This window comes from Nycticebus coucang, chromosome 4 (assembly GCF_027406575.1).
Source record: "Nycticebus coucang isolate mNycCou1 chromosome 4, mNycCou1.pri, whole genome shotgun sequence".
NCBI classification, from domain to species: domain Eukaryota; kingdom Metazoa; phylum Chordata; class Mammalia; order Primates; family Lorisidae; genus Nycticebus; species Nycticebus coucang.
In genome coordinates, this window is record NC_069783.1 from 34,544,338 (window position 1) to 34,561,022 (window position 16,685).

At 42.5% G+C, this 16,685-nt stretch overlaps 1 protein-coding gene and 1 long non-coding RNA gene across 5 annotated transcripts in view; one reads left to right on the plus strand and one right to left on the minus strand.

Annotated features, from left to right (window-relative positions):
- Window positions 1-16,685, plus strand: part of CRIM1 (cysteine rich transmembrane BMP regulator 1) — a 202,468-nt gene that overhangs the window by 57,438 nt on the left and 128,345 nt on the right. The gene's annotated exons all lie outside the window — the stretch shown is intronic.
- Window positions 976-16,220, minus strand: LOC128583331 (uncharacterized). Its single transcript, XR_008379445.1, has 4 exons — window positions 16,020-16,220; window positions 15,489-15,563; window positions 4,853-4,962; window positions 976-3,286 (listed from the first exon to the last, which is right to left on the minus strand). It is a non-coding gene; the product is annotated as an uncharacterized LOC128583331 (long non-coding RNA).

Here is a 16,685-nt window from a genome sequence, read left to right on the forward strand (position 1 = left end):
TTATTCAAACTCCTTCCACTTTCATTTCCTTTATCACCATAACAACCACACCCAGCCCTGCTATTAAACTGTGTTGTCTATCTGCTTCCCACACACTAGCGAAGCTGACCCCGCAGAGGAGCAGAGGAAATATGAGAGATAAAGTTGGAAACTGTCTTCCTCCTTTGACATTCAGAGCAGCAAGTCAGAAAGCTTGTCTCCCTGTGGGGAGTCAAGAGCAGCTACGGGCCATGATTAGATGGTATGTCCCCTGGTAACCATGATGACTCCCAGCAGAATTATTTGAAACATTTCTCAGTAAATAACCCAGAACTCTGGTGAGCAAACACAGAGTGACTGTTCACTTACAAACAATTTTCAGTTTTCTATATATGGAGGAGCATAGAGGGGACAAAGGTACAAGTCATTTTCCAATGGAAGTCTCCAGATGTCTTGAGATTGAGCTGTTTCTAGCCCAGACTAAGTGAAACTGTGTTTTGGAGAAGCCTCCATATTTGGCCATCCAAAGCTCTGCAGTGGGCGTTCTTGGCTGTGTTTTACCTCTCTCTTTATTGATGTGAAATCTTTGCCACATCCTTATCACTATTCAGAGTGATTTTTAACCACATCCCGTATTAACTTTGATGCTGCATGCATTTGTGTGGCTTCTGCATTCCTCAGTCATGTTAACCTCAAGATTTTTGCCATCTCTTAATTCCCGTTTCAAATGTGGTTTGAAACGTTGGACTCTCATGTGAGTCATGTCACCAAATGGGTGGCCCATTTGATGCACCTTTGTTTAACGTAATGTAACGTGATTGATTTTGTTTTATTTCCCATAGGGCGAGGTCCTGTTGTTTTCTATTACCAGCAACCACATTTCAGGTCTTTATAAATCTTACGTGAAGCACCTCCTAAGAAAAGATATAAAATGATTATCTGGTATGTTATTTACTGTTATCTCTAGCATCCAAAATAAATGAATGTCCCCAGAAACAAAGATTATAAAAGCATAACTCATAAACACGTTGAAGGATTAGGAGGTGGTAAATGTGAAATGGGCTTAAGAATGACTTTATTCACTTACTGGCATTTTGGGAGGGACTTGGGCTGTCAGGAAAATGAACCAATCTGTATTAATATAAAGCACTGGAACTATAAATAAATCATGTTTGAAAGCAATACTAGGATTTTCCTTGAATGCTACTGAATAAATTCTGCTTATTCAATGTCAGTTAAATGTATGCCACTGGCATGCATAGACTGAGAGGGTCACAAAAATATCCACTTATAGCTTTAAAATATTTAAGCCCTTTCATGTTCTTTTGACCTTCAGTTAAAGGACATAGTCACATAGCAGAGGAAATGCCTCAAATTCTAGCATCTGGGTTTGTTTCTTTATACTTTTTTGGCAAAGTTACAACGGCAGAGCTTTTCTTTCCTTTAATTTTTTTCATAGTACAGTCAACACAGGGTTTTTGCACAAGCGGAAAAGGACAGTCATGAGGCCAAAAGCAATACGTCTCTGCTCTGGGCTCCGTGGCAGGCCCTAATTGAATGGCTTGTTGTTTCACGGGGAGCCTAGGAGCAAAAAGCAAACAAACAGAACCCCCCACACGTGCAGACTTCATGCACAGTGAGCTACTTGCACACGTGCATATAAATGTGTTCACAGATTTACAGAACTCTATATGGTCACTGCTCTAGTGTTTTGAACTTGTTGAGTATTTGTCACTGCATTCAAGTTATTTCATCTGTGTAGTGTTTGGATCATCATCTGGAGGTTTTTTTTTTTTTTTTTAACTGATGATGTTTCTTCAAAGTCGTCTTCTGTAGCTGAGAAGGGAACCTAAGTTTAGTTAAAGTACTTGTAAAGTGCGTGTGTGTGGCTGGGATACTTTATTTCAGCTGTATTCGTCTTTCAGCCATATTCGTCATTTATCACTAGTAAAAGGTCACTTAAGAGAAGAAAGCAGTGAGGTCTGATTTTCCATTCATTAAAATACCGTATCAAAGCAGTAAGCTGGAGACATCTTTGGCTTCACACCCAGTAGGTTTCTCTGTGTTCGTGAGCTTATCTTGACACTTGGAATAATACCCAGCAGCCTCCTCTGCGTGTACTTCTTGGTGGAATTCAGCCTCCCTCACTGCTGAGGACCCCCGTGCTTCAGTGTCCCTGCTTTCATCTTACCAGTGGGCTGTTTGTATAGTTCTGACATGAAAATGTTAGGAAGCAACACTGTTATGCACAAATGTTTATGGGCTTAAAGCAGTTCTCAAAACTAGCCTTGAAAGTTGTCGTCCAGAGCTAACCGACTCACAGAAATTTGTTTCCTCTGCAGTTTATATGCTCATTCAGTAGAGTTACCCAGAGAAGGACCCTCATCCGCCCTCAGCGAGCACCTGCTGAGTTTTCCCTGATTTCTTCATCCGTTCGTTCAACAACCGTGTGTCGAGCATCTGCTATGTTCTGGACATGGTGCTGGATAGATTTGGGATGAGCAAGACAGACAAAGTTCCAGTCCCCCCACACTTTCTGTCTTGAGGGGCATAAATAAAATTATATGTAGTAGAATTGCTGTTGACTTAATGGAGTGCCAAGACTGAGCTAGGATGACTTGGGAAACGTCTCTCTCCAAAAGAGATGGAGTTTAAGTTAGACTGAAAGTAAGACGGCGCCAGCTGTGCAGAAGGGGTGAACGTTCCAGGCAGAGTGAACCTCATGTGCAGTGACCCCTGTGTGGGAAAGAGTTTTGTGTACTGGGGCTGCGATCCCCAACCCCTGGGCTCAGGGACCGGTACTGGGCTAGTGCACAGCAGGAGGTGAGCGGTGGGTGAGGAACCGGAGCTTCATCTGTACTGTTGGGGCTCCCCATCACCCACATCACCACTGAGCTCTGCATCCTGTCACATCAGCGGCTTTAGATTCTCTCAGGCGCTCGTACCCTGCTGTAAAGGACACATGGGAGGGAGCTAGCTCAAGGCTTCTCCTGATCCTGCGTTATGCTAAGTTGTGTAATTATTTCATTATATATTACAATGCAACAATGATAGAAATAGGTTGGCGCCTGTGGCTCAGTGAGTAGGGTGCCGGCCCCATATGCCAAGGGTGGCGGGTTCAAACCCAGCCCCGGCCAAACTGCAACAACAACAAAAAAAATAGCCGGGCGTTGTGGTGAGCGCCTGTAGTCCCAGCTGCTCGGGAGGCTGAGGCAAGAGAGTCGCGTAAGCCAAAGAGTTAGAGGTTGCTGTGAGCTGTGTGACGCCACGGCCCTCTACCCAAGGGCGGTACAATGAGACTCTGTCTCTACAAAAAAAAAAATGATAGAAATAAAGTGGACAGTAAATGTAATGTGCTTGAATCATCCCAAAGCCATCCATTCCCCTTCTCATCTGTGGTTCCATAGAAGAAAGGCTGGGGCCTAAACTGTGGGTGTGGTGGTTGTGTGTTGAGGGAGGGCTAAGGAACGTGGGGCCGGGAGGAAGCTGGAGAGGTAGAGAAGGGCTCCTTCCTACAGACCACAGGTAAGGAGTTCAGGTTTTACTCTAAGTGTAATGGGAATCCATGCAAGGGTTTTAAGCTTCAGATGGAGATGCATTTTGTAAGAAGTTCAGCTCTGGCTGTTCTGTGGAAAATGGATTGTAGCAGTGAGGCTAGAGTGGAATCAGGGGATTAGTTTGGAAGCTGAAAGAGAGCCAGGAGGAGGATATGTGGCTGGAGAAGGGTTCTGGCAGAGGAGCTGGAGAGAAGGGAGTGGATTCCATGTGCCATTTGCAAGTTCAGTTCAAAGGGCTCAAATAGATTGGATCTGGGAGTGAGCTTAGGGGGTAGATTCCAGAATGACCCCCAGCTTCTTGGCTTGAGCAGTTGGTATCAGTTCTTAAGATGGAAAAGACTGGGCAAAAGCTGAGTGGAGGCAAAATTACTCACTGAAATGCTTTGAAACTTTGAAAGTGTACCGAGGTAGAAGTGACTGTGACTCCCTTTCTTCCTCTTGTATGAAATTAGGAAGTTAAGTCATGAAACGTTTCCCTGACTAGACTATGTGAGTCAAAGTGTAAAGATTCCAGCTCAACAGCTCTTGGTTCCAGTTCCTCAGCTTTGCCTCCTGCTGTTCTAACCCTCCACCTCCTTGAGGCCTTTGGAGAAGGCTTTTGCTTCTACCCCAGGGCTGTCAACAGAACCCTGACCCCAGTTTGCTTGGCTTCCCTTTAAAATTGTTCAAAGATTTTTTTCTGTGAGTTTTCGACAACATGCATCTGCTGTTCTCTAGGCATGATCGTTCTCACACTAGAGTCCCAGTGGACCCAAAGCCGACGAGCCAAACACAACTGTTGTGCCTCATGCACACTCCGTGGTGGGTTCCCATCATCTCCCATCCTCTCACTGAGGACCCAGGTGCACACACATGTGTTAGGACCTTGTTACCCTTATTCTGGGTCTGTGTACTTATCTCCCGAGGGCCTTCCTGTATCCCCTGAGAGCAGAGATAGTGGTATTTATTATCCCCTAAAGTGTATGATGATTGAAAAATAATGGATTAAAACTAAATTACAAATAACTCATGATGTACTTAAAACAATTGGACTCTGTAGCCACCGTGGAGTCATTGCGGGCTTGTGAAGAGAGGAGTTGGCATCTGGAGTTAAGAATGGAATGTCTGGTTCCTTGATTGAAAATAATATAGGTGCTATAAAGAGACTGATTATCAGAAAGTATCCTGAAGTATTAAACACATTTACAATTTAGAACCAGGACACTTAACTCCTACTGCATACTGTGTTTGTCCTCTGAAAAGAAGAAACACGATAGGTTTAGTATGTTTTGACCTGTCATTTGATTTTAGTTATGCCTCATTTCATTTAAGCTTACCCTTTTGGCCCTGGTCACAATTTTTTTTAGTATTCTTGCTGCCAATTTTTCAGATACAGAAGGAAAATCATATTTGCTGTATGTAGTTGGAGGAAACCCTGGCACGGATCCTGCAGAAACCAGAGAGAGAAATTATTAGCCACATCCAGACCAGTAGCTGACTGGCTCAGATTCTTCCTCCCATGAGCATTCCTGATTAATGGGAGAATCTGTTCTGTAGTCGAAAAGCCTCTTTCCTGAGCCCAGTCTGTCCTGGCTTCGGAGCATGACCAGCTGCGCAGCTGAAACCACTGCCAGGGCTCTGTTTCTGATTCTGCTTCTCAGCACGTTGGAGGTGGTGGATGGGGAGGTGGAGAGGTGGGAAGAGCATCCAGGTCGATGTAGACATCTCAGCAGATAACAGAGATACACGCGCTCTCCTGGAGTCCCTTCTCGCACACGGGACACTGCCCTCTCAGAAGGCTGTCACTCTCCTCGGCGTCCCTGTTGCAATTCTGCCGGGGTCTGTTGTTCTTGATTTTCCTCCAGACCACTTAGCTCCTGCGACCCCTTTGCCCTGTCACGTTTCTGCACGCCCTTTTCTTCAGCCCCTCTCGCATCTCTTCCTCTCCCCCACATACCTCTTCTCATTTCTGTTTACTTTCTAACTTTCTCTGTGACTGCAGCTCCCCCCCTTATGCTGAAATAGCCTTGTTTGTTGGATTATTTCCAGCAGTATTAACCTACCTCAATACTTTACCCATTTATCATAATACTTTAAAACCTAAAATTTATTTTAAAACCCCAAATATTTGCCAATTTAACAAAGTGAATACAGTTTATGGCAGCATTGGGGCCTAAAATATGACATACTATCACAGCAGCTCCCTGTATACTTAATTTCTGTTAACCTTTCTCTCTCTTTTCTTCCTTAATCTAGACTCAAACTGTTTTATTTCAGGGGCCTGTTGTCTGGGTGTTTAGAGTGTGGGATCCTTGTAGGGTCTAAGGAGCTAAAGAACTATCCCCACTGCGTCTGTGGTATCTTAAAAACAATAGTACGGAGATCCAGATTAAGTTGGTGACAATTAAACTCTAACCAAAGAAGATTTTAATGTGGTAAACATTTGAGTATACAAAAATAAATAAGGTGTAGTCCTAACTAAAGATGCTTCTGGTTTTCTCGGGGAGACAGACAAGAAATAGAATAGAAAGTAGAATGAAATACTTTCATAATTTGAAGGAAAAGGGACAAAGCCACAAGCCTGCTGAGAATGGAGTCAGATTCTGACTGGGAAAATCATTTACGATTTTCCTTCTCAGAGAAGGTGGCATTCTATTTGAACTTTGAAGGATGGAGAGGATTTCAATAGATGGAGGAGGACCCAGGGCTTTGCAGACCCCAGAGGAGAACGGTGCAGGGGACATGCAGATCTGGTTCAGCTCAGAGCAGTGGGCTTGTCTCTCCTAAGTGAGCACTAACTACTTTTTCAATAGGTCAGGGAGAAAAACAGGTATAATTTACAGTTGTAGCCTGAAAGTAAAGTAAGCCTCAAGGAAGAGGTTTTTTTTTTTTTTTAATTTTTTACTTTGTAAACTTTGGAAATTTAGCATGTTTATAGGCAGAGGGGGGAAAGAGCCAGCAGAGGAAGAAGCTCAAGGCATAACAGGATGTAACGCCCCAAAGGCATACAGACTCTCCTTTGAGCCCTGCTTTTTCAACTTTTCATGCTGGATGGAGCTCTTGTCCCGTCCTCATGTCCAAGCTCCCTTTTCTATGCAGTGCAGAGGTGACACAAAGCCCCTAAACTGAGGGTCAGCCCCAGAAATGAGGTAATGCTGACTGTGCTCATCAAAAGGAATCACATCTACAAATCTCCTGGACTCTTTGGACAGTGTTCAGAGAGATGAGGTGGGAGTGTCTTGATTGAAAAGTTTTGTTTCCGTTAGGTCTCTATCCTGAGGTCAGCATGAGTTTGTGACCCTGGGCAAGTCATTTAACCACAAGGAGGCTTCTTTGCCTTCTCTGTTGAAATGAAGTGGTGATTCTGGATCTGTGTCCTGCGCCACCGTGTCACCATTGCCTACAGTTGCTTAAAATCCAGACTCAGTCTCTTCTCTCCTCTCCTTCCCCTCTGCCTCCTTCACTTCCCTTTCTTCCCCCTGCTGTAATTATTCACCTGCTTTATTCTGCCTCTATCCCTCTGGCAAATATGAGTGAATGTTGCTAATTTAGTGATAGCACATTTAAAGAAATTTTCCAACAATTGAGTAAAGAACCCTAGTGGTTTATATAGGCTTCATGTCTAAGAAGAAGTTATCCTAAAAGTTTTTAGAACTAAAGGTCTGGTTGCAAAGAAGGCTTTTAGCAATTAAGATAACGTGGTAATTTTGTTGAGAGAGGACTTACTGACTTCTGACTTACTGACTTTGTCCTTTTGATTAACATCAAGTTCCTCCTTGGACACTTGCGATTGACATCAGATTGAACACATGACATGGTTCAGTAAAAACTGCAGCTCCTTGGAGCATTTATGTAAATACTGTATTTTCTTATTTACATCATTAACAAGAGCACATTTTGTTGTCATTTGAAATAGATTCATTGCCATCCCAGAATGGATAGTTTTGATACTGGTAACTTGTTAAGGCTGCACCTAGGCCATTGGAATTCCAGGTTCTTAACCATGTACCAAGCTCTGGGTACACAGACCTTACTTACCCTTGAAGAGACTGAATGGCCTGATTTTAAGAAGGAGGTCTCGTGCCAAGAGAACTAGCTTTTTTAATACTGCTTTTCTTATTTCTCAAGCTTATGTTAGAATCTGAGTATAAAGCTTCATTTTATTTTCCCTGGAGCCAATTATTATTTTAAAATGAGAAATGCATGAGTAAATAAATCAAAGAGGGGCTTGTTAGAAATATTCTGACCCAGGTACCTGTGCGGCACATCTGAAATACCCTGAAATGTGGTTATATATAGTGGTCATATTCAGGAGTGAGATTAAGAAACCATGGCAGTTCATAAATAATTTTAATTTATACCAAACTGGTGGCATTAAGGCCTATGACGTGATTGTTTTCTTTGTTCTGCTGACCCTGGAACTTTAAAATCTCATTCCGTTCTCTGCTCATTTTAAACATTCGTCCCTTCTGACTCTTATTTCCTCTTCGTCTTGTTGTTTGTTTCCTGCGTTTGTGTTTGTTTAAGCCCTCAACTGGTGTGCATTTATTCTTCCTCCAACTTCTGGTCCCGTTTCTTCTTTTCACATCTTGCCTCTCAGGTCCTCCAAGGTTAAAATGTTCTCTTCTCCACCAGCAAAACTATATTAGTTTGATTCATTTGTTTAAAAACAAACTTTAATGTTGGAGGATGAGAATGTGATATAGTAATAACTGACATTTATAACATGTTTGTTATGTGTCACACATCACCAGCCACTTCATATGTGGATTATTTTATTTAATACACATAAGAACACCATGAATAAGTTTAAAGGAGTAGAATAACTTGTCCAAGATGATTGGACAGCCAGATAGGGGTAGAGCCAAGGTTGGAACCCAGATGGTCTTGTTCTCTGTCTCATGTCCATAACCAATTCTTTTACTTTTTTTTTTTTGTAGAGACAGAGTCTCACTGTACCGCCCTCGGGTAGAGTGCCGTGGCGTCACACGGCTCACAGCAACCTCTAACTCTTGGACTTACGCGATTCTCTTGCCTCAGCCTCCCGAGCAGCTGGGACTACAGGCGCCCACCACAACGCCTGGCTATTTTTTTGTTGCAGTTTGGCCAGGGCTGGGTTCGAACCCACCACCCTCGGCATATGGGGCCGGCGCCCTACTCACTGAGCCACAGGCGCCGCCTCTTTTACTTTTCTAATTCAAGCTGTTCAGTCCATCCAGATTCAGGGGTCCCCAGTGTTGTCACAGGCACCAGGTAGATGCACAGATACTGGCCCTACAGCAAAGGCCTCTTCCTCTTGCAGCACTGCCCTGTGTTATTGAGAGGTTGTCCTTGGTACCTGTGTGTGCCGGGTCTGACTCCTTCTCTGGAATTACAGGATAATTAATAGAGTTGGCCAGCTGGGGAAGCAGAGAAGGCATAAAGACATGAGATTTGAGAGACTGCTGCACAGTTGAGGAAATGGCAACCATCTCATGTAACTGGAGCCTGGGTTCTTCTGTAGCAGACAGGGCAGGTGGAGATGAGTCATGGTACAGAACTGGACTTCATTCCTCAGTCACGTAGGAAGCTGCTGTGACCATACAGTGCTTCCCTTCTTGAGTCCCTCCTGCCAGAGTTATCTGTCTTATCCCATGGAGGCCACCAGCAATCTGGAAACCCTGCATGGTTCAGTATCAATAGCTGAGACCTCTAAGTGATCAGCTTACAGGAAATTTTACTGCTATCACCTTGTAAAAATGAATGTTTTCATATAATCTTTTGATCCTTGGTCCTATATAACAACTATTAAGTTAAATCTAAAGCCATAAACAGAAATTTAATTTCAGTGCTTACATTCTTAACTTGTAAGATGAATACAGAGATGTTTTCCAAATAAGCTTTTTATGTAAGCTTAAATGTATGACTTTTATGCAGTTATGGTTTGATTTTTACTAATTAAATTTTCTTCTTTTGGGGGGGAGAAATTGAGTGTTTAAATAATGTTTTGAAATGAAGAGACTTTTGGATACGGTTGAAGAGCTGTCATCAACGTTGTTTAAAATGTTTATTTACTTACATTAATTGGTATTACAATTAACCTTCATAAAGCAGGCAGCATCTTTCATGATGGGCCTTTGTCTCATATTACCGTTCTTATTAGTCCTTTTTCTCATAATCTTAAAATGACTAGACATGAACCTACTTGTTTCATTTATTTCTTTCTTCATTCATTCACTTTTTAAACCCATTCTTCCTACTCTCAGGAAAAAAAAAAAATCAGAAGATAGGGCGGTGCCTGTGGCTCAAAGGAGTAGGGCGCTGGCCCCGTATGTCGGAGGTGGAGGGTTCAAACCCAGGCCCAGCCAAAAACTGCCAAAAAAAAAAAAAAAAAATCAGAGGATATTAACATGTCTGAAATTGCAGACATACTTCCTTACTCAGGGAAAGGGAATTACCAACTGGCAAAAACCAGTAGAACAAAATGTAGTAAGCTATTCTTCACATTGAGATTCTCAGGTGGGGACTGTTTGAAAGAAATTCCAAGCAAACTTTAAAAACCAGGGGATGTTCTCCTTTCATAACCATGACCTTGGAAGCCCAGGTACTTGTGCTTGTGAACCTGCCCTTGTATAAGGATGAATGTTGTTCATGCCCTTTCCTTCTTTTTCAGTGCATCCCTCACTCCTCCTTCCTTCCTTCCTTTTCTGTTTTTAATTGCCTTCAGTAGTTTGCAGCACTGTTCTATTCAGTGCCTTTGGTGATGGCAAACTTTCATTCTTTGAGGTTGGATTTTATTTGGAGAAATAGCCAAAAGGCACATGGAGTCTTATTTGATTAATAAAATAGGTAAGCCCTTTGGGGAATTCTATTTTTGCTAAAATATAAGCTCGAGCTATTAGACATCAAGGCTGATTTTAATGTATAGCTCATAAACTACCTTAAAAAAATATCAAAAGGAACATGACAAAGTGTTGATAAGTAGCAGAATTGGAATAACCAGATAATATCCTAAGGTGACTTTGAAGAACAATTTGATTAATTTGAATTTATAAGTCTCCTGTTATTTTGTTTCTTGGATGTGTTGTCCCTTCATTTTTCTTTTTTATCGTAAATATACTTAGCATTAATATTCTTTAGTTAAGAAGAACTTTAGGATGCTTCCATAGCTCTCATAATTTGAACATTGGTGATGTATTCCTACGGGTCATACACCAGTTAATAGAGATTGCAGGTGATAGGAGGTGGCAGGTAATAGAAGGTGACAGGGTAGAGATTTCCCCCCCTGCATAATTGAATAGTTTTAAGTGCCATTTGAAATCCTGAATGCCCAAGATTGGATTCCAATAACTTGTGTAGTTGGAGAAGCTTTGCTCTCCGTAAATAGCAGTGTTTACATCTCTGCTTATGTCTCCTCCGATTCACCATTCACTTAGGCAGTAATTTACCATTGCAGAAAGGCCAAGCTGTACTCCGGGTGTTACAATACTACGGTTTTGGTTTGTCAGTGATGTGATTCCTCAGGTGAAAAAAAAATGTTCAAACATGTATAAATCAGCCTCCGGAGTCAAATTTTCCAGATTTAATGAGGCCAGTTTTGTTCCCATGCTGCTCACAGTGCAAATTCCCAAGTGCTCCTAGGGCTTTGGAGATGGTTGCTTTCATCAGGACTGTGACTGCTGCGCCAGGGATGGTCTGGGGCAACATTTGCCATCTTGATGCTACCAAGCATCAAGGATGTCTTTTGTTGTCCTCTTCCCTCCATTTCCTTATATGTCACACCGAGGAGTGGTTACAGAAACACTGCAATTGCATTATCCAATCTAAGCTTGATTTACTTCCTTTCAAATGAGCTTTTAAGCATATAAGTAGCATATAGAATGGAAACAGTAATAGAGTGCTTGGTAAGAAAGGAATTTCTTCCACACTAGAATATTTTACAACAATGGGGGGAATCTCTTAATTGTCTAATCAGAGATTCTTGGGTACTTCACAATTCATTTTGATGCACTATAACCATTTAAAAATTATAAATAAATATAAGTAGTTCATTTTCAGAACTGATTTTGAGAATTTCATGGTATTTAAGGCAAGTCTTCTCAAACTGGGCACCCTAAGCCAGCGTCAGCCTGGACTCCCTGAACCTCATGACCACTTAAGGCATGTTTTTAACTATTTAAAATAATTACTGTGCTGGGCTTGGAGACCTTTGAATAGTCATAAAGTTAATTACACCTTGAGACACACCTTCTGCGTCGCTGCTGAAGTCTGTTTTACAGTGCTTCCTTGTTAACAAAATCCATGTGGTTGAAGGGCATGTTAGAGTAATGTGCAGCTCATTGTGCAGACATTTCTCAAGATAATGGTAATGGTTACACAGATCACAAAAGAGCCCAGGTCTTTTGCAGTTGTTACATAGCTAGGAGAGGAAAGCTTTGCAAATGTGGTAAGTTTTTGCATACTTTCAGTTGGTGCTGAGGATTATACTCAAGTATTTGAGTCCTTTGCCCTCGTGTCATTTGATTCTTGGATTTCACATTGTCAGGTTGGTTCCTGACTTACAAAAAGGTCCCAGAATCTTTTGTAACTAAAGGTTAGCAGCTAATGATAATCAGAGCTAACAGTAGATGCTTGCTTATGTGCCAGGGGTTAGTTTCCGCCCTTGGCAGGTGTTTCTTAAACCTCTCGACAAGCCAACAGAGTAGAGACTTTTACTGTCCTCTTCTATAGATAAGGAAGTTGAAGCTAGGCAGGGTGAAACAGGGTCACACATTAGTAGTGAGTGGTAGACTGAACTGGAGAGAGAGATTCGTAGAAAGAGAGAAAAAGAGATTAAAGAGCAAGCAGTAGAGGGTATTAGTACGTATTTACCAGCCGATTTTGCTGCCTGCTTTGGTCTAGGCGTTATGTTGGACAGTGGGGAATCAAAATGTTCAAAACTCAGGTCCCGTCTTCCTGGAAATCATGGATCACCATGGTATATAAATATCAGTAATTATCGGTGCAGTGTGAACATTTTATAAAAGGGTGTATGTACAAAGTGTGTGAAAATAGGAATCAGACTTGGTGGGTGCAGAGGTGAAAGGTTGTTTCCCAGAGGAGATACGGCTTTTGCTTGAAGATGAGAAGAATGCTGTTTGAGGGTAGGGACCCTGTATTGTTCACCCGTGTTTCTGCAGAGCTCTGGTGAAGTGTCCAGGATGTGACGAGTGCTCAGTAAATATGAGAAGGGTAGATAGTGGCCGTCTGGCCAGCTTAGTGAATGTTGGGGAGGAGCATTGCAGGAGATGGGACCTGCCTGATTGAAACAGGCCGACAAGGCCAGGCTATACTTCTCCATAGGTCTCTGGCTATGGGAGGGTATGTCATGCGCGTGTTGGGGGAGCATGCCAGCGTGCTGCCTCACACGTCATTCTCCGCTTACTGAGGCCACGCCCCTGGCTAGGAGCAGTCTCTGCTGCCAGCATCGTCACTACATCCGCTTCAAACTCTGTTTGTATTTTAAGGCCCTGATAAAGATGTTACTTTCTCTGTAAAGCTTTCCTAGCAACTGCCATGCACACTAGAGTCTCCTTTCTCTAAAGTTGCAGCTCTTTTTGTCCCTACCATTCATGCCACTGAATAAAATACTGTTGGATATATCCGTTATACTGATTGGGTCTTTGCAGATTATATGAATATATTAAATTATTACATGTACCCCCCACCAAAAAAAAAAAAGAAAAACACACAGATTGCCTCGAGTGACCTCTTTGATTATCATTCTGTGTTATTTAACCTTTCTATATTGTTCTCTGATTCTTGGAGAACAGAGAACCTTAGGATTCACATGCTAACTTTCCCACTGGTGGAGAAGTACATGGAAGCCATAGAGATGAAAAGAATTGTACAAAATTGCATAAGCAGTTAATGACAGGCCCAGGACTGAGTCCAAGCCAGAGACCAGTCCATGCTAGCTAATGTTCCTCTTACCCTCCAGGCCTCAGTAGTGAGTTCGTTGGAGGTCAGGATCTGCCAGGTATCGTAGTCAAAGTGAGTCAGATAGTTGCTTAGACACATTTGTCAATGGAAGAACGAACACCACCTTGGCTCTCTGAAGCAAAAATGATTTGTTCCCCAGCCTTAAAAAATAGCATCTAGCAGGTTAAACATATGGACAGTAAGCCTTTAACTATTAGATACATTCATTCAGAAATAATATCTGCTGATCAGAATTTTCCTATGAAAACCATTTACCAGGAGTACTGCTGAAAGGGGGTGTTTGGTTCAGTACTTTACCAAAAAGTCACTTGAACAATTCAATTAGCTTTACCTCTTTTTGACAGGTTAAATGTACATTGCTTACTTTGAAGTTGTTATTGAGAGTTTGTCTTTTTTAATTATTTTTCTAATTTCATCCATTTTTATATTTGTATTGACTATATATTCAAATATTTGGTTCATTTTTTTATGATGTATTTTCTTCCCAGTATAGGTAAATAAGAGGTATTTGTACATACTTGATACAAAAACCTTAAATAAAAAAAATCATTTTCTTAATAATTTTTGCCTCACAGTTAATTAAGAATGAAAATTAGATTCCAGCGTGCCCTTAGAATTGATAGCTAAGAAATCTTTCTCCAACTCAAAAGGAGGCTTACTCAGCTGTTACCCACATGCTGTTTCGAGGCTCAGATGAGGTGCAGCCTTCTGAATGTACTGTTACGTAGTGGGTAGAAGAGTTAGGTATGAGATTATTGCTAAATACAAACAACCATGGATTTTGCAAGCTCACACAGAAAACAATACAATAGACTCTTGTGATTCAGTGATTTAACATTCGTAAATCTAGTTATTCATGACACAGTGACCCAGAAGGTCTGTGGCATGGAATAATTTGTAACTTGAATTAGGTGTGCTGTGAGGTGTCTGTGCAGGAGCAAATCACTTAGCTGGTGACAAGCCAGTGGCCCAGTTGTTTCTAGCCCATTATCACATTTGTCGGAAGTCATGAACTAGTCAAATTTTTTTATCTTTGTAAAAGAAAGCGAGCTTCTAGGGCTGGTGATGAGAGTAAGAGGAATAACAGGGTCCTGGAGAGTGATAGTTCTTTACCAGAAAACAGAAACATGGGACAAATTTTTAAAGCCAGCATGCAGTATTTGGCAGGAGATTGAGTCTGCAGCTTAGAATAGTGAAGAACGAGAGGAGAAGAGGAGCAGTTTCTGGAAATACGCCTCAGTGCACGCGCAGGCAAACGTAGATTTGCACTTTCTAGGGCAATGGTGATCTCCGGCACCGGGCACCAATTAGCGTCTTGCGAAGACCTCGGGAATTTTCTGAGTTTACTGTGCTTCCATCCCTTTTTGATAGGGGACCCAGTAATGACATGTCAACAGAATAGCCTTTTGGAAGTACAGCCATTAGTCCTGACATCATTTGAGATGTCTTAAATCTCTGTTTAAGGCTTTAAGATTAGGTAAAATTCCTTGCTTGTACTGTGTATCAATAGCCATTTGTATTAAATATCGTACATGTTTTTCCCCACTTACTTTTTATTTGTAAATTTTTGCTGCACTGGTACGATGCTTTAGGTGAAGTCAGGGCTTTCAGTTCCTGTGTCCTTGAAGCAATGGACTTGGAACCCACCAGGGAACCTCCCCTCAGCCACCCCGTCCCCACCCCTCCCAGGCTCCATTGTCCACACCCTGTTTCCATGTCTAGTATGCTTTTTAAAAAAGAACATCTGGCCGATGAGACTCTTTTAGCTTGCTAGAGAAAATCATCTTGAATAGAGAAGACCGTGACACACTGGTATCCCCGAGTAGAACTAGAAATTAGGTCAAAAGCCTAGATCCTGGAGCTCCCACACTGGGAGTCAGGGAGAAAAGGTGGCTGCTTAAACTGTTGTTAAAAAATCCTTACAATAGAAACGCACCTCCTGCCGTTCCATCAAACTCCCAGTATCACTAAAGAAAACCCGTGGGATGACCTTTCCCCCAGGTTCATATCTACCTTGAGGAGGCTCCTCTTTTGCATGTGAAGTGTTTTTTCCCTCTCATGGCACATTTTTGCATTCTTCGTATTAACCTGGAAAAAGGATGGCATTGATGTAAACTCTGAATTCTAAAAAGTGACTGTCTTAGACATGAGAATAACTGTGACTTGAAGACAGGAAAGTAATAGGAAAAGAAAGAGGAGGAAATGGGAGGGAAGTAGAGAGGGCTGGCTCTGTGCTTCTCATTTGCTGAGCAAGAAATTGGCAGCATTCTTAGGAGACTGTGCAAGCAGGAGCATCCACTCAGCCTGAGGACGGTCTTTCAGCCATCAGGAGAAAATGTCCAGGCCCTTCAGGTCTGCCACAAAACTGAGGCACAGAACAGGAGCAGAGAGGCACTACTTAAACTGCGGCATGAGGCGGTTTTACAGACAGAAGGCTTTCAGAAGTGAGAATCACACCACGCCCAAGGCCCTGGAAGCAGGGATGCAAGTTGCACACCGGGTGTTCTACCACCTGTAATGCTGAGAGACCTTGTCTAATCGTACCAGCAGCTCTGCTTCTGGAGTTTCTCCTTTCCCCTGCCTGGGCTTCATCTTCTAAATGGGCTGGGGAAACTGCCAAGTTCTAATCTCCGAGGGGCTTCTGTTGTTACGGAGCAGTCCCTGTACAGTGGTGGCCCCAGGGGGGTTCCTCGTGGGAGCTGTCTTCTCCTGGAGTCCCAGCCCCAAGGCCCTACAACAGGCAGATTGTCCTTGTAGTCTCCCTTGGCAGGCCTGCCCTCCATCCCATTCCTGCCATATTTGATATCTCCATCTCAGGGCGAGGCTCCGCCTGTGTGGATGGCTGGCCTATCAGCACCCGCCTGGTGGACAGCACCACAGCTGTCCTGTGACCAGAGGTTGCTCTCGTGACCTTTCTTAGCCACTCCTCTTATAAAGGGTTATTTTTGGTTTGGTTTGTATATTTAGCTGATTTCATGATAAAGGAGCTTTGTAATGAAATAATTTTTCAGCTCCATACTAAACAGTTTTTAAGTATTATGGAAGAGACTGAATAACTATCAGGGATAGATAGAAACTGTAGACTGAAGGACGAGGTTAGAACGATGACTGTGGGTCTTGAATTCCCCGGGAGACTGGGCTTCTGGCCCTGGCTGGGCATGCTTTAAGTGCATGGCCCGTAGGCAAACCGTTTGGCTTTTCTACGTCACT